Source organism: Rattus norvegicus, chromosome 2, assembly GCF_021556685.1.
Source record: "Rattus norvegicus strain SHRSP/BbbUtx chromosome 2, alternate assembly SHRSP_T2T, whole genome shotgun sequence".
In the NCBI taxonomy this organism is placed as follows: domain Eukaryota; kingdom Metazoa; phylum Chordata; class Mammalia; order Rodentia; family Muridae; genus Rattus; species Rattus norvegicus.
This window is the reverse complement of record NC_141535.1, coordinates 200271842-200296876: the sequence shown is the minus strand read 5'-3', so window position 1 is coordinate 200296876 and position 25035 is coordinate 200271842. Positions and strand designations below refer to the sequence as shown.

At 37.3% G+C, this 25035-nt stretch overlaps 1 long non-coding RNA gene and 1 pseudogene across 1 annotated transcript in view; both read right to left on the bottom strand.

Annotated features, from left to right (window-relative positions):
- LOC108350092 (uncharacterized) overlaps positions 1 to 8415 on the bottom strand; it is a 44286-nt gene extending 35871 nt beyond the window's left edge. The window contains exons 1-2 of the long non-coding RNA XR_015678279.1: positions 7757 to 8415; positions 5823 to 5996 (exon numbers count right to left, since the gene is read on the bottom strand). This is a non-coding gene — a long non-coding RNA (uncharacterized LOC108350092). The remainder of the gene's footprint in view (positions 1 to 5822; positions 5997 to 7756) is intronic.
- Positions 8416 to 21870: 13455 nt separating this feature from the next.
- Positions 21871 to 21931, bottom strand: Rnu2-7 (RNA, U2 small nuclear 7; annotated as a pseudogene).
- Between the last annotated feature and the right edge of the window lie 3104 nt (positions 21932 to 25035).

Here is a 25035-nt window from a genome sequence, read left to right as displayed (position 1 = left end):
AGAAAACCTAGGAAAAAGGACAAGAATTAAAGATTCAAGCATCACCAATAGAATACAAGAGATAGATGAGGGAATCTCAGGGGAAAAAGATATCATACAAGAAATAGATTCATTGAACAAAGAAAATGCCAAATGTTCCTAAATCTAAGCAATGAAGAAATGTGGGACACCTTAAAAAGACCAAACATAAGAATAATAAGAATAGAAGAAGGTGAAGATTCCCAGTTCAAGGGGCCAGAAAATATCTTCAACAAAATCACAGAAGAAATCTTCCCTAACCTAAAAAAGAGATGTCTATAAACATAGAAAAAGCTGGTAGAACACCAAATAGATTGGAAAAGAAAATCTCATCACATAACAATCAAAACACTGCATAGACAGAACAAAGAAAGAATATTAAGGGAAAAAGGCCAAGTAACATATAAATGAAGATCTATAAGAATGACACCCTTCTTCTCAAAAGAGACCCTAAAAGCCAGAAGAGGCAGGACAGAAGTCTTGCAAACCCTAAAGGGTTCACAGATGTCAGTCCAGACTATTAAACTCATCAAAATTCTCAATAGCCATAGATGAGAAAAATCAAAATATTTCATGACAAACCAAATTTAAACAATATCTTTCTGTGAATCCAGCCCTACAGAGGATACTAAAGGGAATACTCCAACAAAAGTAGGATAACTCCACCCAAGGAAACATAAGAAGTTAATCATCTCACAGCAAACCCAAAAAGAAGAGACCTAGAATCACACACACACACACACACACACACACACACACACACACAGAGAGAGAGAGAGAGAGAGAGAGAGAGAGAGAGAGAGAGAGAGAGAGAGAGAGAGAGGTGGGGGGATTTCAGGATTTCACTTCCAACAATAAAATAACAGGAACTAGCAATCACTGGTCAGTAATATCTCTCAATATCAATGGATTCAATGAAAAGATGTGGGCTAAGAGTCTGGATACATAGACAGTATCTATCATTCTGCTCCATACAAGAAACACACTTCAGCAGCAAAGATAGACAGCAGCTTAGAGTAAAGAGCTGGAAAACATTTTCTAAGTAAACAGATCCCCCAAAAAAGAGGAGTAGAAATTCTAATATCTAATAAAATAGACTTCAATCAAAAGTTATCAAAAGAGATGGGGAAGAACACTTCATATTCATCAAAAGAAAAATCAACCAAGATGATGTCTCGATTTTGAATATCTGAGCCCCAAATGCAAGGGCACCTGCATTTGTAAAAGAAACTAAAGCTCAAAACACACATTTCACCCCACACTGTAATATTGGGAGACTTCAACACCCCACTCTCACCAATGGACAGGTCATTGAAACAGAAACTAAACAGAGAAACAATAAAACTAACAGAAGTGGATTTAACCAAATGGATTTAAACGATATCTACAGAACTCTTTTACCGAAAAAAACAAGAGAATAAACATTCTTTTCAGCACCTCTGGAAACCTTACTCAAAATTGACTATGTATAATCACAAAACAGACATCAAAAAATACAAGAAAATTGAAATAACCCCTTGCAGTCCATCAGATTTCTGTGAACTGGTACTGAACTTCAAAAAACAACAGAAATTACAGAAACGCCACAAACTCATGGAAACTAAACAACTGTCTACTCAATAATAATTTAATCAGGGAAGAAATAAAAAATAAATAAATTAAAGACTCCCTAGAATTCAGTGAAAGTAAAGACACAATATACCCAAACTTATGGGACACAATGAAAACAGTGCTAAAAGGAAATTTCATAGCACTAAGTGCCTTCATAAAGAAAGTGGAAAAATCGCATACCTTAACAGCACACCTGAAAACTCTAGAACAAAAGGAAGTAAACACACCTAAGAGGAGTTGATGGCAGGAAATCGTCAAACTCTGGGCTGAAATCAACCAGTTAGATACAAAGAGAACAATACAAAGAATCAACAAAATCAAGAGCTGGTTCTTTGAGAAAATAAAAAAGATAGATAAACCTTTAGCTAAACTAACTAAAAGACACAGAAACAGTATTCACATTAACAAAATCAGACATAAAAAAGCGAGCTATAACAACAGAAACTGAGGAAATAAAAAAAATCATTAGATCTTACTTCAAAAGCCTAAGCTCCACAAAAATGGAATATCTGAACAAAATCGATAAATTTCTAGACATATACCATAAAACAAAGTTAAATCAAGATCTTGTAAACTACCTTAACAGTCCCGTAACCCTAAGGAAGTATAAGCAGTCATTAAAAGTCTCCCAACCCAAAAAAGGCCCAGGTTGTAGTACAGAATTCTACCATACTACAAAGCACAGCTAATACCAATACTCCTCAAATTATTTCACAAAATAGAAACAGAAGGAATACTATATAAATCATTCTATGAAGGCACAGTCACCTTGATTCCTAAACTATACAAAGACTCAACAAAGAAAGAGAACTTCAGGCCAATTTCACTTATGAACATAGATGCAAAAATTCTTGGGGAATGTCAGGGCAGGGAGGCAGGAAGGGGTGGATGGGTGGGTGGGAGAAACACCCTCATAGAAGCAGGGGGAGGTGGGATGGGATAGGGTGTTTATGGACAGGAAACCAGGAAAGGGGATAACATTTGAAATGTAAATAAAAAAATCAAATAGACGAAAGAAAGAAAAAGAAAGAAAGAAAGAAAGAAAGAAAGAAAGAAAAAAGACAGAAGGAAGGAAGGAAGGAAGGAAAGAAAGAAAGAAAGAAAGAAAGAAAGAAAGAAAGAAAGAAAGAAAGAAAGAAAGAAAGAATTCTCAATAAAATTCAGTGAGGTAAATCAGACCCAGAAGGACATTTCTGGTATGTATTCTCTAATAAGCTGATATTAGCTTAAAAAAAAAAGTCTAGAATACCCATAATACAATCCACGTAATTCAAAAAGTTTAACAAGTCAAAGGGTTCAAGTGAGAATGCTTCAGTCCCACTCCGGAGGTAGAAGAAAGCAATCAGAGAACAGGGACTGAGTGATCTAGGTGGGAAAGGGAACAGGGAGGGAAGAGTGGAACATGATCCCCTCTTGGGTGGGGGACACAAGACTGAAGCCCTGAAGGCCAGCAGAAAGAATGCAAGCAGGCAACCTCTGGAGGTAGGAGGTGGGGTAGGGGACCCTCCAGAATGTGCCTGAGGTCTGGGAGGTGAGAAACTCTCAGGAGTGAAAGGGAGGGACCTTAGATAAAATGCCCTACAGTGGGAAGAGGGAACTTGTAGAGCCCACCTCCAGTAGAAAGACAGGGCATCAAGTGAGGGATGGGGTTGCCATTCCACAGCCAAAAATTCTGACCCATAATTATAACTGTCTGAAAAAATTGCAGGTCCAAAAATGGAGAAGAACCTGGGGAAAAGGAGGTTCAGCAACAGGCCCAAAATGGAATCCAGCTCAAGGGGAGACATAAATAACTCCCTTAACAAAATACTGGACAACACAGGTAAACAAGTAGAAGCACTTAAAGAGGAAACACAAAAATTCCTTACAGAATTAAAGGAAAAAACAACCAAACAGGTGAAGGAATTGAACAAATCTGTAAAGGGTCTAAAAATGGAAATAGAAACAATAACATGAAAACTACAGAGGCAAATGCTAGCAGCGAACCATTGAACTGAGAATAGGGTCCCCATTTGAGGAGTTAGAGAAACGAATGAAGGAGCTAAAGGAGCATGCAAACTTATAAGAACAACAATACCAACCAACCAGAACTCCCAGGGACTAAACGACTACCCAAAGAGTACACACGGACAGACCCATGGCTCCAGCTGCATATGTAGTAGAGGATGGCTTTGTTGGGCACCAATGGGAGGAAAATCCCTTGGTCTTGCCAAGGCTGGACCCCCAGTGTAAGGGAATGTCAAGGCGGGTGGGGGGGTAGTTGGGGAGTAGAAGCAGGAACACTCTCATAGAAGAAGAGGGAGGAGGGATGGGATAGGGGACTTATGGTGGGTAAACCAGTAAAGGGAATGACATTTGAAATGTAAATAAAAAATATCCAATAAAAAAGGAAATGTGAAAGAGAAAAAATAACTTAAAATTATCACTGATACCTGTCAATAAAATTTTTGAAATATTCTATTAAAATATAAAGATGTTATATAAAAGAGAAAATTATATATGTTGATGTTTATTTACCATAACAAATGAGAAATTATAAAATATTCTTACTAGGTATTGACATATAACACAATAGATTAATTTCTATAACTATTTTAACCTATTTTCCTTTTATACTCAAAGTATATTTTTTACTTCTTTGTCTTGATTCATTATTATTTGTTTTGAAGAAACAAGATAACTTATTTTAATATTAAATCGAACACCAGATTAATTCACTGTTGGCATAAAAATTCTAATCATTCTACAAGAAAGAAAAAATACAATTGAAAAATATTGTACATCAATTAAATTTTATGTGTTCATAATAATTGGATTCATAATCCTAATTCTTGGCACTTGCTGAGTATGGCCAGGGCTAAGTAATGGGCATTTTTCTAGTGGGTTTGGAAGATTATGTACTCTTACAATAATCCCACCAGTAAGATGACTTAATTATTTTCCTATTATAGATGAAAAAATGGAATTAAAAGAAATTATCTAATTCTGACTAATGTAAAACAATTGGCATGTGGGCAATCCAGGGTATTCCCTTGAAAGGAAACCACAGCTGAATAATTAACTAGACAGACTAGAGATGGATCGATGGGCACTGACATCCCCAAGACAGCTCTATGTTGACACCTTAAGTAGCATGAAGAATTTCATTGATATTTTAGGGACCTTAATTGAGACATATTTTGGGAGCATAATTCCAGGATTCATGGCTTCAACATCCAACAATAACCAAAACATGAAACAGAGTTGGAGTATTATTAAAAATAAGAAGAAAGGCATCAAGATAAAGAAGCAAAACACACCCGAGAACATGAAAGTGGGTTTCACCAAGTAGAGTTTACTAAAAGATATTTTACAGAGGCGGATGCTCACAGCCAACCACTGGACTGACAGGGTCCTCAATGAGAAAGGACCGAAGTAGCTGAAGGGTCTGCAACCCCATTTAAAGAACAATATCAACCAACCAGACACCCCAGAACTCCCAGGGACTAAACCACCAACCAAAGAGTACACATAGAACAACCGGTGGCCCCAGCCTCATGTATAGCAGAGGATGGCCTTGTAGGGCATCAATGGGAGGAGAGGCCCTTGGTCCTGTGAAGTCTTAGTGCACCAGTGAGGGGAATGCCAGGATTGGGAGGAGGAAGGAAGAGAGTGGGTAGGTGAGAGGGAGAACACTCTCATAGAAGCAGGGGGAGGGCAGATGGGATAGGGGGTTTCAGGAGGGGAAATCAGGGAATAGTATAACATTTGAAATGTAAATAAAGAAAATATCCGCTCTTCCTATTGCTCTTGTTCTCTCTTGCTCCTCCCTCTTTCCCCTTTGTCTCTTGCCATTCCCCTCCCCACTTCTCTCCTCATGCTCATGGCTGGCCTCTACTCCTCTCTTCTACTCTACTCTCTCGTCACTCTCCCTTGTCTCATGTCCTCTCATTAAACCTCTCTGTGTGGAAAGAAAGAAAGAAAGAAAGAAAGAAAGAAAGAAAGAAAGAAAGAAAGAAAGAAAGAAAGAAAGAAGGAAGGAAGGAAGGAAGGAAGGAAGGAAGGAAGGAAGGAAGGAAGGAAGGAAGGAAGGAAAGAAAGAAAGAAAGAAAGAAAGAAAGAAAGAAAGAAAGAAAGGACGGAAGAAAATATCCAACAAAAGAGAAGAAAAAATAGATCTTAAACACAAGGTATAAGGGTAGGAAAGTACTCACGAAATGTAATTCATGCCCAAGTATATATCTCTTCATGGCAATATCACAATTAATTGTTTTAGCATTAGTTGCAAATCTCCAAATGTTGGTAAGAAACGTTTGTGTGCTCTTCACCCTCATTTAATAACTAAGATTATAGCGTAGTTCTGGAGATACTTTGGATGGCATTAAAATCTGTTAAGGTAAAACCAAATACCATTAGAATTGTACAGAGGATGTCTGGTAATATTTCTAGAAAATTCCTGGTTTTCAGGAGAGAAGGAAGAAAAACCACGCATTAAGTAGTTGTTAACTATGCTGAAATTCTTGATTCTCACTTGTAAAGAGGCTTTAACCAAACTCTATCCTGACGGCCTCCTTCCTCCTTGATTTCCCTGTAACTTTCAAAGCCTGACTATCATTATAGGTGGTCAGATCAGAGGGAAATGGTATAATGTGTCTGTACTAAGACATCAATGGTCATGGAAACTACTTAGAATTATGAAAGAGTAAAACTATAGTTATTCTATTCAGCAGCCTAAAATGAGCAATTATACATGGTTCAAATATTCTGCCAATCATTGTATGTCTATAATCATTACATTATGTAAATTCTCCACACTTTAAGAATGATCATCACTGCTAATATGCAGGATTCATGACATTACCACCTGGGAAAGTCTGGATAAGGAATCTTACTTGAAGCTCTGATCTATACAAGGCATCATGTTTTATTCTGCATATCGTTATTGTTAGTTTTTATCTTTGTTTAACATTGTGATGTGTATATGCTGATAAACATTGTGCTAAATTAAAATTCTATTCCTCAGGCACTGACAACTATAAGAATAAAGATTACAGAAGGGGAGAGATATCTCAGTGCTCTTGTATTTAGCTGCTACAGGAGTGTTTATTCTTTACCTTGAGTTTTATAGCACTTATCTGAGCACTTAGCATATATTATGATTTATAAGAATGTTTAGTGGCTTGTGGTTAATTCAAAATTATATAAGGATTATAAAAGATATATACACATGGCTCGGTGGGTATGAGATCTACTGCTTTTTCAGGGACCTAAGTTCCTAGCACTCACATCAGTGACTCATGAATGAAACTTAGTTCTAGAATGCACGTGTTCTAAATTCACACAGACACACACACACACACACACACACACACACACACACACATAAAATAAATTACAACCCTTAGTATCGTTTTCTACATTTATCTTACATTTCATTGCATCTTCACAAAGATCTCCTCTGTACCATGAACTTCTTTCATAGTAGTAGAGTTATATGGAAGATTCCCATGACTCCTGTACCCACCAGTTCTCTCTATACCTTTCAGAGCATTACTCAAATGATTACTATTATTTCAAATAATCTTCCTAAGATCTACCTCTCAAAGCTACCAGCTCTTTAAAACTTCGCTTGGATTCTATTGGGCCATGGACAACTTGTCAATGACATAACACCCACAAGGATTTGGAGAATAACTCATGACTTATGTAAATTTAGCTAAGAAAGATAAATGTGAATGAAAATATGGCATCTATATTATAAAGGCTAAATATTATAAAGCCTCTACAAATTTATTTTCTACAGATTCTCTCAGTATCATTCTATTTCCAAAAATTATTATATATAAGATTGACCAGCATTCACTTAGAATATAATAAAGCTGAGAAGACTGAAACAAATAATAGAAACTTACAGGAATTAAAAATTAGGAAGACAGAGGTATTTAGAGTTGAGCAGAGATAAAAGTTTCTTAAGAGTGAATAACGTAGGAATTCCAAGTTTTTCATTAACTGATTATTTGTTGTCCATCCCCATCACAGTTTCCTCTCCCTCCTCTCTTCCCAGTCCCTCCATCTCAACTCACCTCACTTGATGTGCCCCTCCCTTTCTCCTCAGAGAAGGGGAGGCCTACTATGGATATCGACCTACCTTTCTATATCAAGTTTCAGTAAGAGGATGCACATCTTCTCCTATTGAAGCTAGACTAGTCAGTCCAATTAGGGAAAAGGGACTGTAAGGCAAGCAGCATAGTCATAGACAGCCCCTGCTCTAGTTGTTAGGAGTCCCACATGAAGACCAAGTTGCATATCTGTTACATATGGGTAGGGGATGTAGGTCCATTCCATGTATGCTACTTGGATCAGTCTCCGTGAGTCCCTGTGGGCCAAGGTTAGTTTTCTCTGTCGGTTTTCTTGTGCTGTCCTTGACCTCTGGCTACTTCAACCCTTTCTCCTCTTCCACAATATTCCCCATGTTCCACCTACGGTTTGGCTGTAGGTCTCTACTGTTTCCAGTAGCTTCTGGGGTAAGCTTCTCAGAAGACAGTTATGCTGGGCTCCTGTCTGCAAGAATAACAGAATATCATTAATAGAGTCAGGGGTTGGCTCTCTCTCTCTCTCGTGGGCTGAGTCTCAAATTCGGCCAGTACTTGGTTAGCCATTTCCTCAATTTCTGCTCCATCTTTATCCCTGCACATCTTGAAGGCAGAACGAATTGTGGGTCAAAAGTTTCATAGCTGAGTTGATGTCCCCATCACCCCATTAGAAGGCTTGCCTGGTTATAGGAGGCAGCCAGTTCAAGTTCCATATCCCCTGTTGCTAGGAGTCTTAGCAACACCACATAGATTCCTGGAAGGTTCCCTTGTTCTGAGTTTATAGGTCATCCCAGAGATGCCCTCTCCTATTTTCAGAAAATCCAATTTTTATGTTTTCATTTTGTTTAGGTATGTCCATCCAAATTCTTATTGAATATGGATTCATCTGCTATTGTTATTGAAATTCCTCTAGCCATTTAATTTGTTAGTTTCTCGAAGTAAGTTATTTGCAAGGATTTGAAAGAGAAATAACTGTGGTGAACAGCATTAAGGAAGAGAGAAAAGAAAAATCACAGCCAATAGTAGGAAACTTTCAACTAACTAAATTGTACATAAGGTGAGAAAGAAATTAACTTTAAAGAAGAACAAACCTACTTGAAGGCAGCACTATCCTAAGAAATCAGAGGAGATGCAACTGACAATGGTCTTCCAATTTGAGCTTGGAAAGAGTAGGGAAAAGTAGAGAAGTATCTAATAATTACAATGAAACCAGATGTTCAAGTCCACCTTTAGAACTAGGACACACAACAATATACTTGGGGCAGATACTCCAACAAACAAAACTGCAATAAGGAGGGTTTTTGTTTGTTTGTTTTGTTTGTTATTGCCAGAGAATAAGCTCCAGAGCTCTAGTTCTCTTTTGCAGATACATGAGGGGAAAGAGTGTCAGCAGAGGAAAACTTGGTTTTGTAAGATTTTGGAAGGTTGCTTTCTAAAATAAGGTTTACACATCTTGACTTTCAGTTAGTCAGATCAGAAGTTGCAAGCCTCTGGACCTATTGACACTTGTTGCTTAACAGCAGGATTAAGTTAAGGATTAATTGTTGGGGCTTCTTTCTTTCTCAGAAGCCTAGCCTCACATTTGTCAAATGAGGTAGAGATTTGGAGCAAAAAGCAGAGCCAGGAGAAGAGAGACATGCTAGGTGAAGGAAAAACTTTTACACAAACAAATATTCATAAACACATGTACATACATATATCCATTTATGCACACACAGTTATACACCTTCATACATTCGTACTGGGTTTAGCTACTTATATTTACACACACACACATGAATCCAAACTTACATGTACATATGGAACAAAACCCCAAGGGACAGTGCAGAAGAACTCACCTATTGTGGATGAAAAATGAAGTCCAATTTTTATTGCATAGAGAAAAATAAAAGATCCTTCCTTTTTATTGCTAAATGAATTAAACCCATGTCTGTAAGGAAAAAGCCTTGTCCTCTTTAGTAAGATTAAGTGAGTCTTGATATTAAGACATGTATCATCCCATGGTAAGGAAATAATTGCCAGCTTTTTCTGCTTTCCCTATGACTTCTTGGTCTCATCTCTCTCTCACGCTTTGTTATATTTTACTATACCTTAATTTCTAATTCTCTTTCTACATTCTGCATTCTGCTCTCAGCTTCTGCCCTAATGATACCACTCCTAGTATTTAGTACCTTTTTTAGAAGAATAGATCATATTTTATAAGCATCATTTTTAAAATATAGTTCACTAAAAGTTCAAACAAAAATTCAAATCATAAATTGAATAAGAAGTTCACAACAGAGATGTTTACATGTGTTTACATTAAGACTTGTTATTTAGCTAGATATTCATTATCTGTCACTAGCTCCATAGGTTCATTGAGAGTTTAAAACTACAATTTTCATGTCTAAATTAGCATTGAAGTTTTGTATGGATAAACCCTATCAATATTTTATCTTCTATCCTTGCACCTACAATAAATCATTTCTTTTTATGACCTTTGGCTACTTGTTTTACAGCTTTGAGAAATGTATTCTATGTTGTAAATGCCTGCTTTCTATCTCAGAAGCAATTAACTCATGACACATGAATCCTGGCAGAGTACTGATTGCTATTTTCATATCAAAGAGGACATTAATAACAGTCCTATTATAAAGAACTTAATATTTATTAGTATAATTTTAGGAATTCTTATAAAATTATCATTAGTAATTAAGAAATCATCTGTCTATATAGCATTACTACAAGGGAATAAGTGATGGAGTGGGGAAGCTAGCAGATGGGGGCCAGAGAAAAGAGACATTTGAAATGTAAATAAATAAAATAATAAAAGAAAAATAAATACTTTTTAAAAGGAAGGGGAAGACAGTACATCTTCATTGATCTGCAGAAATCTGCCCAATAGAGTCGGCTAATGCCCAGGGATTATAATATTAATTTTAAAAGGACAGAAAAGGCATATCAGCTACAGAAATTAATCCTGAGATTTGTCCCTTGGGCCCTGCCTCCAAAGACTCATTCATTTTAGTTCCATGATGAAACATCTCAGGAAGATCACCTGCTAGCCGTTAGCCTTTCCTAGATGGCTCTTGACATTTTATAACTATGTAACACATTCTAAAAGCAAATAAATCAGAAATGGCTACTCAATGATATCTTCCATGTAAGGAAAGTGTGTGTGTGTGTGTGTGTGTGTGTGTGTGTGTGTGTGTGTGTGTGTGTTTCATTGTTGGTTATAGTTTAACTTTGTTGAATGGAAAAGAAAATAAAACATTTCTCAAAAGAGTCGGGAGGGATATGCACCTATCTTGTGGAGTGAAGAATTACAAAGGTATGGTTGAGAAGTGTGGAGTGGTCTCTGGAGAAACAAACTAGAAGCAGATGCAGTTCCCAGAGTTTTAAGACCCCCTAAGTTATGAATTACTTAACATAGTGATAAGTTAGTAATTATATTTCACACAAGCAAGGTTTTCATCCTCCATTCTAACTTATAATTGGTATAGTGGTGGCCATAAGACTTTATTGCATGATGTTTGTGAGCAACAACTAATACAAGTAATGCAGTAAAGATGAGCATTATTCACACATCATCTGGAAATTCATATTGTTAAATAATCCCTTGCCTCATGTAACCATCTCTGTTTCATGTTCCTATTTATTCCTTTAAACCACTTAAGGACCTCCCATCTGGCCACATACTTATTCCCTAACCTCCACTGCTATTCCAACTGAAACATGCAAATCTGAGAGTACAAAGATAATATCTATAACAGAGAAAAACATGACATTTGTCTTTCTGGGTTTACATCATATCACTCAGAATGAATGGTCCCACCTCTACCCATTTATCAGTAAATTTCATAATATTTTTTCTTAACATCTGGAAAATATTCTGTTGTGTAAATATACCATATTTTTAAGCATTGGAGGGTAGGATAGAGGAGGGATTATGGGAAAGTATAAGCTAACATTAAAGACCTTTTAAAAAGTCCTGTGAAAACCTACTCTCATACATGCTTCCTAATTTATATATATATATATATATACATACATACATATAAAAGCAGAGACTAAATGGAAGCATCCTATAAAAGGGAGAGAATGACTACACTAGACATTACAAACTAACAAGTAAAACGATTAGTGTCAGGAATGGGTTATTTCCTCAGTAGTTATTAGCCAGTGAGATTTGACTAAAAATTACAGACTAGTTCAAGTGTTCTTGATTATATTCCAGAATTTTACAGCAAAGCCTTATTGCTGAAGACACCACAGAATTGAGTCATAGACCAAAGGGGAATCAAGCTTGTATTTACATGTAACCTTCCCTATACTGTTTAACTTTCATAGTATTGGAGGGCGCTTTAAAGCTACTGAAAGAGAAAGCAGATCACCAATCTTAGATAACTATAGGCTTGTGAGCTACACTAGTGATTGGCCTGGCAAGACTTGACCAAGGATATATAGTGGCCTGAATGTTAAAGTAATACATTTACCAGACATTTTTTGATTGGATTTAATGCCTATTCTACAAAATGGAACCATTTTCAGGGTCCTAAACTTGTGATTGTGCGGCCTGTGAGCTCTAGGAGAACTACCACTAGTGTTGTGATAAATGGGATAGTAGTAAACTGAGTGGTAATAACTTACCATTATACTCATAGGCTAGTGAACCTTCCAACTTTGATCAGTGTCTTCATTCTGAAATAGGTGGCAGTTAACACACAGACCTACAACTGGTAAAGGTGCAGAGAATATAATACAGAATAATTGTTAACCTTATAGGACATCTGCATTACCTCTGTTTCCCCAAAGCTTGGAAATTATTTGAAAGAGGGGAGCAAAAAGATTGCAAAAACCAGGGATGGTGGATGACTTTATTGAACACAGTTGTACAGATGACGGCGTGTGCAAGAGGTACTCAAATACAACCAGACAAAAGCCATTCATGGAGATGGGATGTGGGCACCAAGGCCAGCCCCAAATAAAATGCTTTGAGCAACTCATCATAGCTGCTGGAAGATGGAGAATCAGTTGTCTTTAAGAGAATTGCTCCTGTGAAGTCAATTCTGTTCCAGTGGGAGACTGCCTATCCAGGAATATACGTGCAACACAATTTGGACTTGATGGGTTAAAGAATAAAGAAAGCAGACACAAAATTGGGCAGGTAAGGAGGAGGATGAATATGAAGATGCTGGGGAAAGGGGTGAACATGATTAAAATACATGACACAGGATAACTAGTAAACATTATGAAACAATAATTTATAAACTGTACTGAGTGGGTAGAAAAACACAAGGGAGATTCATAGTGGGAAGAAAAGAAAATATTACCAGGAAAGGTGGGAATTTTGCTTCAGCATTGAAATCAAAAGCTGTTCAAGCTATATCACTGTGTTAGCAAATTCATCCCCTTTTGAGGACTTGTGTATCTGTTATCTTTCTCCCTTTATCATAAACAACTTTGCTTAAAGAACAAATGCTCTGCTGAACACTGACACAGTTGCCGTGAGCAGCTTCATAATGTGGTTTTTATGCCACATTTGCAGAGGGTAACGTTTTCACAGTCTTAAATTTATAATGTTCAAAACTGTTATTTTTATATTTATCTGTTGTCACAGAAAATAAAGCTGGTTAAGGCTGTAATCAATAAGGTATAGGTGTCTGACCCATAATGAATTAAGCCAGTTTTCAGGTTGAAAGCTTCTTAGCCCAACAGTACAAATCACTATACACTATTATATTTTTGAGAATATGGGTTTAGGATCTATACAAGTAAAGGGTATTTGTTCAATACAGATCCTCACCTTAAAGTGCATTTAATAAAGAGATGCTGCATTAGGTAATCACCCAGAATTCAATTCAGAGAAACATTAACTGAACATTTGAAAATAGTTTCTTTATGCAGTGGACAAGATAATACAAAGGAGAAAGATTTGTTTTCTGCCCTGAAATTCCATATTTCACAAAAGCAATGAGGATTCCTGCATAAATAAAAATCAAGTCAATAGATTACAAGAATGGACTGAAATTTTTCTCGCAACAATGAAGGTAGAGTAGAGGACATTGTTTCTATAACCTGGACAAAGATCATGTGTAGTCTAGTTGAAAAAGAAGAGGGCTCCATAAAGCTTCTAAAGAAAATTGGTATATGTTTGAAGAATACATTTTCTAAGTAGTTATCTTTTTTTTTCCTAAATCATGACTGTTCTGTACCTGATATTTATCTCACTGGAATAAAAATCATCGATTTTCACAAAACCCAAACTGTTTTGCAGTTATAAAATAGTTAAACTATTATTACCTCATTAATACTACATTGTCACCAACATTAAGGCACCAGGAAGATGGCGAAAGCCATGTTAATTATGATAACCTTGACCTTGGGGAGGGAACAAGAGCAGGATACTGGAAGCAGAGAATGCAAAGCAACAGATAATTAACTATCACAGTTGACTCTCTGTCCTGACCACACTCCTGAGCAGTAGCTTGGCACTGTCCAGTTACCTCTGTATCAGAGGACCTTGGATGTTGAGCATCATCTTCTGGGTACCATGGCTCTATGTAAAAACTATAGCCTATATGTGATTTCCTGTCATCACTGTTGCAACTGTTATTTGTTCCATTTTAATACCTCCATCTACAGCCCTTGAATACCTCAAACTTGGGGTCCCCCTGCCTTGGCTTCCTAAGTGCTATACAAATAAATGTGTGTTCCTATGAGGTTTTAAACACAAAAACAGACAGAGATTATCACCTATATCTCAAAGCATTTGGGTCACCTCAAAGAAGAACACTGATTGGAATAGGGTAGATAGGATATATATATATATATATATATATATATATGCACCAAATCATAAACAGAGTTTCCAAAGTCAAATTCATTCTCAACGATGAAATTACTCATAGCCATGAATAAATACACAAAAAAATAAGCCCAAACCAGAGCAGATAACAAAGAATGAAAAACACATCAAATTAAATATAGTTGGTATATTGTAGATATCTGTGGATGATTGATTTCAAATCCTTCTCACATAACTACTTCTAGGAGGAAATATAGTGCTTGAGGGAGGTGATCAACTTGCAGATGGTCAAGGGCTTTTTCTGGGTAGTAACACAGTCAATTACTAAATGGTAACCAGAAATTGAAATAAAGCTTCCCAGCCTGTACAATCTGTCCTAGAGAATATCTTTGATATTCAGAATATTAAGACTAATATGCAGAAAGAAATTCAGTCATGGTAATGATAAAAGGAAGATAGTTTTAAAGGGGCAAGGAAAATGCAAAAAAAAAAAAATACCAAAAAGTAGAACAATTGATAACTAAACCACCAACTAAAGAATACACATGGGGAACCCATGGCTCCAGCTAGATATGTAGCAGAGGATGGCCTTAGCGGGAATCCATGGGAGGGGAGGTCCTTGGTCCTGTGGAGGCTCAATGACCCCGGGTAGGGGAATGCTAGGGTGCTCAGGCAGGAGTGGGTGGGCATGTGGGGGAAGACCCCCAGAGGCAGGGGAAGGGCCGGAGAGGGACTATGGGGGGCTTGTGGAGGGGAAACTGGGAAGGAAGATAACATTTGAACTGTAAATGAATACAATAACTAATAAAAAATGAAAAATAAAAATAGTGAACGTCACAAAACCTTATTTCATTGAGTCGTCACAGATATCTTCTAACAGTTGAAGAAATCATCCTAGTGTTGAAACTGAATAATAAATACAGCACCTTAAAAATACGTGACTGCCAAGACAAACAAAAGCGTGAGGGAGCCAACACACCTTGACCTCCAACTCCTCAGCTTCCCTGCCTCTGGGAGAGAAGACCCAACTGATCGTGATCGGGCAGCACAAGGGAGGCAGCAGCCGCACACAGAAGCACTAAATAATGGATATCATCAGGAGCCCTGCTAGAGCCCGGGAAACTGCAGCGGCGAGTTTTCAGGAACCTTAAGGGTCTGTGGCAAGCAGGAGGAAGCTAGAGGAGAAATTGGTAATAAATCTTTCAGTACTCTGAACTGGGATACCTGATAAGAACTTCACCCATTTTCGCGGAAGAGTATTATTTCTCTTGCCAAAATATTCTCCTCCTATTCAATGCATTAATAAACCAGGTCCAATCTGAGAAAAGAGACCGATAGGATTCCATTTAAAAACTTTTGCCTGTTTAACTCTAGCTTGTGAATCAGCACACATTAATCGACAGAACTTTTTTTTGGTGGGGGAAGGGAGTTTTCAGAACACTTTGCAAATGGTTGAACGGAGAGCTGTTATTGATTATAAGCATCCCTTACGTGAATGGAGCAGTGCTGAGGTGGCGTTCCTGTCTACAACAGGATGCAGTTCGCGGTGCTACGGTTCCATCTCCCATCAAGCCTTCAGCTCACTGTGCCTGTGCCGCTGTTATCTGCACATGCTGACACGTGTAATCTAGCGTTCTCACTTTGCCACAGCTGGAGCAACTGCTTGACAATTTGATGACGGTTTCCTGTCAGCTCACTCACAGAGAATTTCTGCAAGCTTTCAGCCATTGTGAAATATTTTGATTTCTAAATGATAGTGATCCACGAGCCCAAATACATATCTACCGGATATTGACGTTCGATCACCGATTAAGATTTGCATAAAGAAAGGATCTTGAGTGGTTTTTGAATAGATATGTATCTTGTACGTGTTAGATAGGAAGGTTGGGCTAAAGGATCTACGGGGGGGGGGGCATAGGCTATGACAAAAGAGTCACGTGCTCGATAGCTTGGTGGAGATAATTGAATTACTGCTCTACTTGTCTAATATATGATACTCGTGCATGGTGGTCACTCAGAAACACTCTTCTGCATTCCAAAAGCTAAAGGTTCTTGGGAACATGTGGGAATCTTACAGGAAATGGGAGTGAATGATGAACTTTCATCATTTGGAAGACTAGTTATCTCTGATTTATGCATCACACGTGTGTATATAAATGATCCATCCTCAATCGCTAAAGGTCATTTCTACATGTGAGGCTTTTTGCTCTTTCCTATAACATGGAATGAGGCTTTTTCAGTGTATGAGTATGCTTGGCCCTTTTTGCCCTCTAATAGAGATGTGAAATAGGATTTGTGTTGAATTATTGACCTTACCCCAGGAAATGAGAATGTGCCAAGAAAGAACTCCACATTCTTTTTTGTTGCTGCAAAAATCAGTCATTCAAATAGTTAGTCCCAGCATTTTAGGCCCGTCTACATAATGGTAGTTCTCTCACAGAATAATAGAAAACCGAAATTATTTCCACAAATGAACAAGATAAAAATGAGTATAAGATCTGACTGAAAAATCATGAACTTATAAATGGAGGGAAATGTTCTAAAATGAAAACCTATTACTATAGCCCTGGAGCTAAAGGTAATTTATAGGTAGGCCAGTAAAGCATGTGTACCTCAGTAACATGATCAATCATTTTACCTGGAGTCTAGCCACTAAGCAGTGCAGTACTCTAGCATGACTCTAGAAACTTTTTCAAGCTGCTGTTAGTCAAATAGCGTTTAATGACTTTGACATCGAGATAATGTCCAGCACTATATAAATCTGTGCCACAGCCTGTGTCTCTTCTTCTTCAAGACTCACTGTACCCGCAGGCATGCTGACATTATTTATATTTTAATGAAGGAAACAAATGGTCACACCTAGCCTTGGAAATCATAAGGTGCTGGTCACTGAAATGCACTATCAACAACTTTATAAACAACTTCACAATTTGCACACAGTGAAATCATAATTTTTCATTAAAGACTCTTGAACTTTTAAAACCACAACCTCACAGGAACCAGAATGTAAAGAACAGGGCACTAAGCTCACCTTTCCTTGCTACTCCATTCCACGTGTCCTTTGAGTCATCCCTCGTCAACAATTGTATTCCCATAGTCTTGTCTTTCCCAAAATGGCACACGAACAGAATTGGCCAGTAGATAGACTGTGCATTCGAGATACCTACCTACGGTACTGCAAACTTATCTAAGTGCACATTGAATTCTTAAAATCATGTTATGCTATTCTCAAAAGTGGCATCACTTTCACATTCCTGCAAACAGGGTGCAGGAGTTTGGTCGTTTGTTGTTATTTAATTTTCACCCTTAATTTATTTTTTTCTCTCTCATACAATACATTCTGACCTCAGTTTCACCTCTCTCCCCTCGTCTCTTCCTCAGAATCATGACTCCTCCATTTCCCTTCAGTAAAGAACACTCCTCCCAGTGATACCATCCCAACACAGCATAACAGAATACAAAAAAAAAAAAAAACACAAAAAAAATAATCAAGCCAAACCAAATAAAAGCAAAACAAAACAAAACAAAAACAAAAACACCAACCTAGGTACAAATCCTCTTATCAGTAAGAAAAAGGGCCCCAAGGGCAGATGGAAAAGTTAGAGAGAACTCCACTTCCACTGTTCAGCGTCCTATACAAACACCAAGCTAATCGATATAACATACGCAGAGGACCTAGCACAGACCCATGCATGCTCTCTGACTGCTACTTTAGTCTCTGTGAGCTTCTGTAAGTCCTGCTTACTTATTTGATTCTGTGAGCCATGTTCTACTGGCTATATTTGAACTCTTTGGCTACTACAGTCCTTCCTCCCCATCTTTTGCCAGGCTTCCCTGAGCTCTAGGTGGAGGAACCCAATGAAGATCTCCAATTTTAGCGCACTCTCCCTCTCCCTCTCCCTCTCCCTCTCCCTCTCCCTCTCCCTCTCCCTCTCCCTCTCCCTCTCCCTCTCCCTCTCCCTCTCCCTCTCCCTCTACCTCTACCTCTACCTCTACCTCTACCTCTACCTCTACCTCTACCTCTACCTCTACCCCTCCCTCCCCTCTCCTTCCTCTCCCCCCTCTCTCCCCCTCTCATCCTCTCCCTCTTTCACTGTGGGTCTTTGAATCAGTGCAGTAATTTTAATGTCTCCATTTCTCATAGAACTTGAAACCATTAGTTTGGTGGGTTTTTTAAAAAGCTTCTCATAGTGAACTTTGAGGTATTGAAAATGTTATGCCTCTTGTCAACTGCTTACAATTTGGTTCAGTGTCTGTTCAAACCCTTTGCTCACTTGAAAACTTGTGTTGATGGTTATGAAAGTTTTTAACATAAGTTGCATGCCAGGCCTCTCTCTTTATGAAACTGAAATAATTTCAATCAGTTCATTGTAGTACTTTTAATAGTACTAGGCATAGAATAAAAGTCTCTATTTCAATAAAAATTTACTTATCAATCTTTTTCATTTATACATCATATCTTTAGTTTAAAAGCTGAGAAATCTCTGCTTAGGCCAATGTCAAAATTTTTCCATCTAAAGGGTAATCATAACATAATTTCAAATACATTTAATATTGATGCAAGTTTAGTGAAATTGGACACTAACAATAGGAGACAACTTATTTAAAAATTAAGAAGAATACTAAAAACCTCCAGTATTGTACATATTTATGAATTCGAGAATCATGATCTACTCTATAAATTATATAACAAATCATACCAATGTGATAGCCATTTATTGATTAATTTATCAAGAATTTATGGATAGCTCTGCTATGCTCCAATTACTCTGTTTAATGGTTAAAATGTGTTTATTCCTGGAAGAGAGAGATTAGAAGGGTGAGAAACAACAGGAATCTTTGTTCCCATTTGTGCAGTGCCTACCCGGGCAGCATCTGTCTGATGTCATTACTTTGGAACTATGGAGTGTATGGCAGGATCCCAATCTCCAATGGAAAGTTTGCATGATAACCAGATGTTTATTTCTCAAAATAACAGAAGCTACCTCTTTTCCTTCCTGTGTCAAGCAGCTGGGTGTATGGAGGGAAAAACTCTGTTTTCTACCCTTGCAAATGTGAAGTCTGTTCAGTGATTAGAGGTTCTAATTACAGAAGGACACAAACTCAAGAGTTTAGCAAACAAACAAAACAAAACCCCTCTCTTAAAGATGCTAACACAGCAGAGCATGGTGTCTCCTGCCTTTATTACTAGCACTTGGGAAGCAGAGGGATCTCATGAATTCGATGTCAGCCTGGTCTACAAAGTGAGTTTTGGGACAGCCAGGGCTATTACAGAGAAAAAAATTATTCTAATAAAACTAAAGAGAGATAAGGAGGAAGTTAAGAAAATATTGTATAAATGAAAGATTATCTATCAGTATGAAGAAAGACACCCTGAAAATAAATCAAAGGCAATTCTGGGATGCGAAAGGAGCAATGAAGGAGAAACACCCACTAGCCTGTTCAAGCAGACAGAGAAAAGGATCAATAATGTGACAGAGCAAACAATGAAACAAGGTCCCCTGGAAGAAGGAAACAGAAAGAGCTGACTGAAGAAACTCGAGTAAAGCCTAAGGTACCTACATGATCAAGACTTTACACATGGGTCTATGAACATGTTGTGGTATTTCCTAAAGTAAGAGAGGGAATGGAAGAGAGGAAGATGAACTAATGAAAGAAAAGTGAATAATTCCAAACTTTGATTTCAAAAAATTTATATTAGCATCCAATATATTTAGCAAACCCTAAAATGAACTCAAACAGATCCATATGAAGTCATATTGTAATCAGACATCCTAGCTCATTCTCAGAGGCCAGAATCTTCCTGAGAAGAATAACATTAAAGACTGATTTTCCTATGGAAACATTCATGTAAGAATACTCCATAAAATATTAACAGATATTATTGAACTCCATTAAGGTGAGGGGCAACATTTCATAAAATTTCAAAATAATTTCATGATAAAAATGTCAACCAGTGAGGAATAAGTGAAGCTACCCAATATTAAGAAAAGGCAAACACAAGATGCCTACAGCCAACATCGCACTGAGTGTTGAGAGATTGAGGGCTTCCTCTCTTTGTTTACTAACAAGGCAAGGATGACAATTTTGCCACTTCCTTTCAACATGTGCCTAAAGTGGTAGCCACATGAGTTAGAAAATAATAAGTAAATTTTAAAAACACAAATTGGAAAAGAGAAAATAAAATCCTGAATGCTCAGATATGATATAGTCTTAGATATGGAAAACTCTTCAAAAGACACACAGAAAAAGCCTGTTTATTTTAAGAAATGAATACGTAAGACAGCCCTATACAAAGTTACCAAAGTTAGTAGCATGAAAAAAGATCAAATCTTCAGAAATTAACTGAGGAGGCAGAAAATTTGAACATTGTATAATATTTCTGGAATAAATTAAAGAAAGCATAAATACAAGATCACATACCTTCATCATTTTCTAACAGCTCCACTAACTGGTGGAGTCATTCAAATATATGAGCCTCTGGAGGGGCATTCTCATTCAAATCATTTGAGCAGAATTTTAGCATCGTGTGAGCTTTTTGGAAGAGGCGTATGACTGTGGTTAGTGTTTGAGCTTTCAGAAGTTCATAGTATTCCTACTTAGTTCTCTTTGCCTCTTGACTGCTATCTCAGGATGTGAGACATCTTGCTCCAACATCATGTCTATCTGCCTTTTGCCAAGCTCCTCCCATGATTGTAAATGGTCTACCCCCAATACAATATTTCTGCTACTAAAAAATGAAAGTATAACTAAATGAAAATATCTTTCATGTTTCTAGTTGAAAATCTTAATATTGTTAAGGTGCTAATATCTTCCAAAGTAGTCTCCTATTTCAAACCAATCCCACCTAAATCCCAAGGTCATCTTTTCCAAAGGTAGAGAGAACATACTATAAAAATTGTTTCTAACGTCTAGGGACCTCAATGATCAAACTAATCCTGTAAAACAGAAACTCAAAAGGCCATAACATTCAAATTTACTGATTTGAAAATCTGGTGCAAAGCTAGAGTATTTGAAATCAATATGATACTGGATAGACCCATAAACCATTCTATTCTAATGCAATACTCTAATAGAATTGAAAAGAATACATAAGAAAACTCATAACAAAGTTAGGCAAAATTGAATGGTTTTTCACTGGGGTACAAAGATCAATTAAGGAGGAATTGACAGGTTTTACAAAATGACTGAGGAAACTGGATATCCACATAGTAAAAAGAACATTAATTCAAATACTACAAATAGTTTTTAATGCAAGCTGATTCAAAGAAATGAATGTAAAATGTATAACTATACAATTAATTGAGATAATAAGTCAGGGTAAAGAAAGAACATATGAGCAAGAGCCATCCGTTAGAGGACATGACAATGCAGTCACAGGGGAAATGTTGGACTTTTACACTTGATACTACACTTGATCTTAGCCAAAAGGCCGAGAAGCGATGAAATGTTGGACTTTTAAATTGTCTGTTAATATGCAACAAGTAAAAATCAATAAAAAGTAGATGATATCTCTGATAAAGTAAACACATTAAGATGTTTCCAAGGAATTCTGAAATTCATCAATAATTGTAGATGTAAGTCAGAAAAAAAGATTTGAATATGCATTTGTCAGAAGATGCTAAAAAGGCCAGCAAGAAAATGAAAGATGCTCAACATTACATCATTAAGAAAATGCAAAGTGGAACTGTGATGTAATTAATTCCTATCATACTGGATGCTATAAAAATATTATAAAATAGAGTAGCAAGGGTGCGGTACGTCTTTCAATACAGCATATGGTGGACATGCAGCATGCTGTAGCTGTGCGTGGGAAACGGACCCAGGAATCCTCAACAAGACATTACCACTTACCCAAGAACATTTACTCCAAAGAACCAACAGCTAGGTCTCAAAGAGATATTTGTATATTAGAGTTCACGGTAGCATCATCATCCACATACCCGAAAGGTGGAAACTAATTGTGCATGAAGGCATAAGCAGGTATGTGAAGTGTAAAATATATATATACATATGCTCTCCCTTCAAGAGGAGGATACGCTGAATATCCAGTATGCATGAACCTGGAGGAAAGCCAAAGGGAGAATTAATCTTTAGTAAGCATTGAGTTCCTCTTTTTTCATAATAAAAAAGAATGGATGAGACAGACGCTGGTGCAGTTACTCTACAACTTGAGTGTATTTAGTACTTAACTACATATTTTTTACAAAGTCACTGAAGACAACTTTAAGCATTTTACTAAAATAATGGTTAGAATGTGGCTGGTCCTTTCCTTAAAGAATCTAGCATTACAGTAAAGGACATAGAAAAAAAATGCAGCAGGGTGTTCTGAACAGGGAAGATGTTGACCAGTTACACAAAGAGCCCTCACAACACCTTGTGTAAAAAGGAAATTGGGCAGGTCACACAGGCATTCAGCTTAGTGGAGGACAACATTATAATTATGCAAGTAACTTTCTTATTGCCAACTTTCTAAGTGCTGTGAAAGATACTTATAGTAAGTGAAGAGAATATGTAAAACAAACAAACAAAAAAAGACATCACTTATCCCAGAGTCTAAGGGATGACTTCCCTAAGACGCTAATTTGAAAACAGGAAGCTGACAATTATCAAAACTATATTTTGATTGATTGTGATTTTCTGTAGCAGTCTCTATCTGCCAGGGAGAGAGGTTTCTGAGAGAAGGTGTTTGAGAAAGACTTGAAGTCAAATTGTGGGTCCAAGCTGGCAGCCTAGGTTCTGCTGAGATGGCTATTCAGACTGTTGGCTCTCAATCTCTCTCTCTCTCTCTCTCTCTCTCTCTCTCTCTCTCTCTCTCTCTCTCTCTCTCTCTCTGTGTGTGTGTGTGTGTGTGTGTGTGTTTGTGTGTGTGTGTGTCTGCGCGCGCGCGTGTGTGTGTGTATTCATATGTGTTCTGTTCTGCTCTAGACAGCTTTTTCTTGCTATTCTAAGAACTCTCTGGTTGAGACAGCTCTCTCTCCTCGTAAAAAATTGTAAAAAGCTATGTGTTTTCTGACCAAGTCAGAAAAAGTTGCTATAAAAAAAAATCGGATCTTACAACCTAGTCATAAATTCTGTTAGAAAAGATTGTTGAAGAGCTGTTTTCACTCTCCAAAGATCTCCAGACATTCCAGCTGTCTCTAGAATAAATTCTAAAGAATTGCCATCACTCACCTCATGTAGACCAAAAGTACAGGTTTTTATTTACATATAAATTCAGTCATTTACTTCAGGTTTCCCTTTGAATATCTCTTGAATCAGCTCCCCATGAACCCAGCCACTTAGTTCTTAGGAAAAGGCAAACACACATTTTTCTTTTAACATATCAAAATAATTTAGATATCTTCCTGCCTCCATTAAACACAGACTATAAACTAGCTGGGTGGAACCCTATCCTGAAACTATCATTTCTACCATACCTTGGCCTAGACTAGCTGTGTCCCAGGCTGAACTTGAACCCTGGAATCTACCTGTTTTTGTTTCTCCCTGTCTTTTAGCTCTCTGACAAGCTGGTTCATAGTTTAGATGTCTTTGTTCTTTTAAATTCATGAAACCTCTCATAATTCATACTGCCTCTATATTTTCACATTGTTGAGAAATTATACATTTTTATACTCATGTTTTCAGAGTTCTTTTGCACAGCCTTAGGAGACGTCCTGAAGGTCCTAGAATTTACCATTTTGCTGAGACATAGCCACAGCGCTGATTCCTGGACTTGTGCTGTCTGATTATCATGTATTCATTAATGTTAGCAGGGAGGATATTCCATAGAAGGAAAGAGTCCTCCACTGCTAATACTGGTTCCAGAAAATATGTATATTATCACACAAACAAGCCTTACACCCACTGCAGCCATCCAACCTCATGGAGGCTCACATAGGGACCATGTACCAGGGAAAGGAACCATGTTACTCTATCCCCACCAAGGCCACACCTGGATCGGCATCTATGGCTATAAGCAATGAAGACCACACTTATCTGGGAGCATAAGGCAATTGTTTATATATTGTTGTTAGGAATTATATTGGTTTAGTGAGTTAGTGGTCTTAGATTTCCATCCAATAACCTTGACTTCACTACCACAGAGCATCCAAGTCCAGTCACAGTGGGTATATCCCAAAACACTTCTGCAGCTCCCATTCAGGGAACTCCATGAAGGAGAGGGCAGAAAGATTATAAAAGCCAAAATAGATTATGAGATTTTTGTCTCCAACTAATAACAGAAGCTACTATCCTAAAGTCTCACCAACACAACCTCACAAATATTACCAAAAAAGATAACAAAAATGGACATGTCGAAATAGAAGGGGAAAAGCCCAGGAAGCCTCAACCCTCACAAAAAAAAATCTACGAGCAAGGATAAAACCTGAGATTAGAAGTAGTCTTTGTCAAGGGAAAACAAACCATTTGGTTGTCCACTGACAATTGATCAGACCTGAAAACATACACAGAATGACATTATATGAACTGAAAGTATTGTATTTAGGAATATATGCACATATATGTGCATATGATGACTATTAGTGAAAAAAGACAGAATTTGAAGGA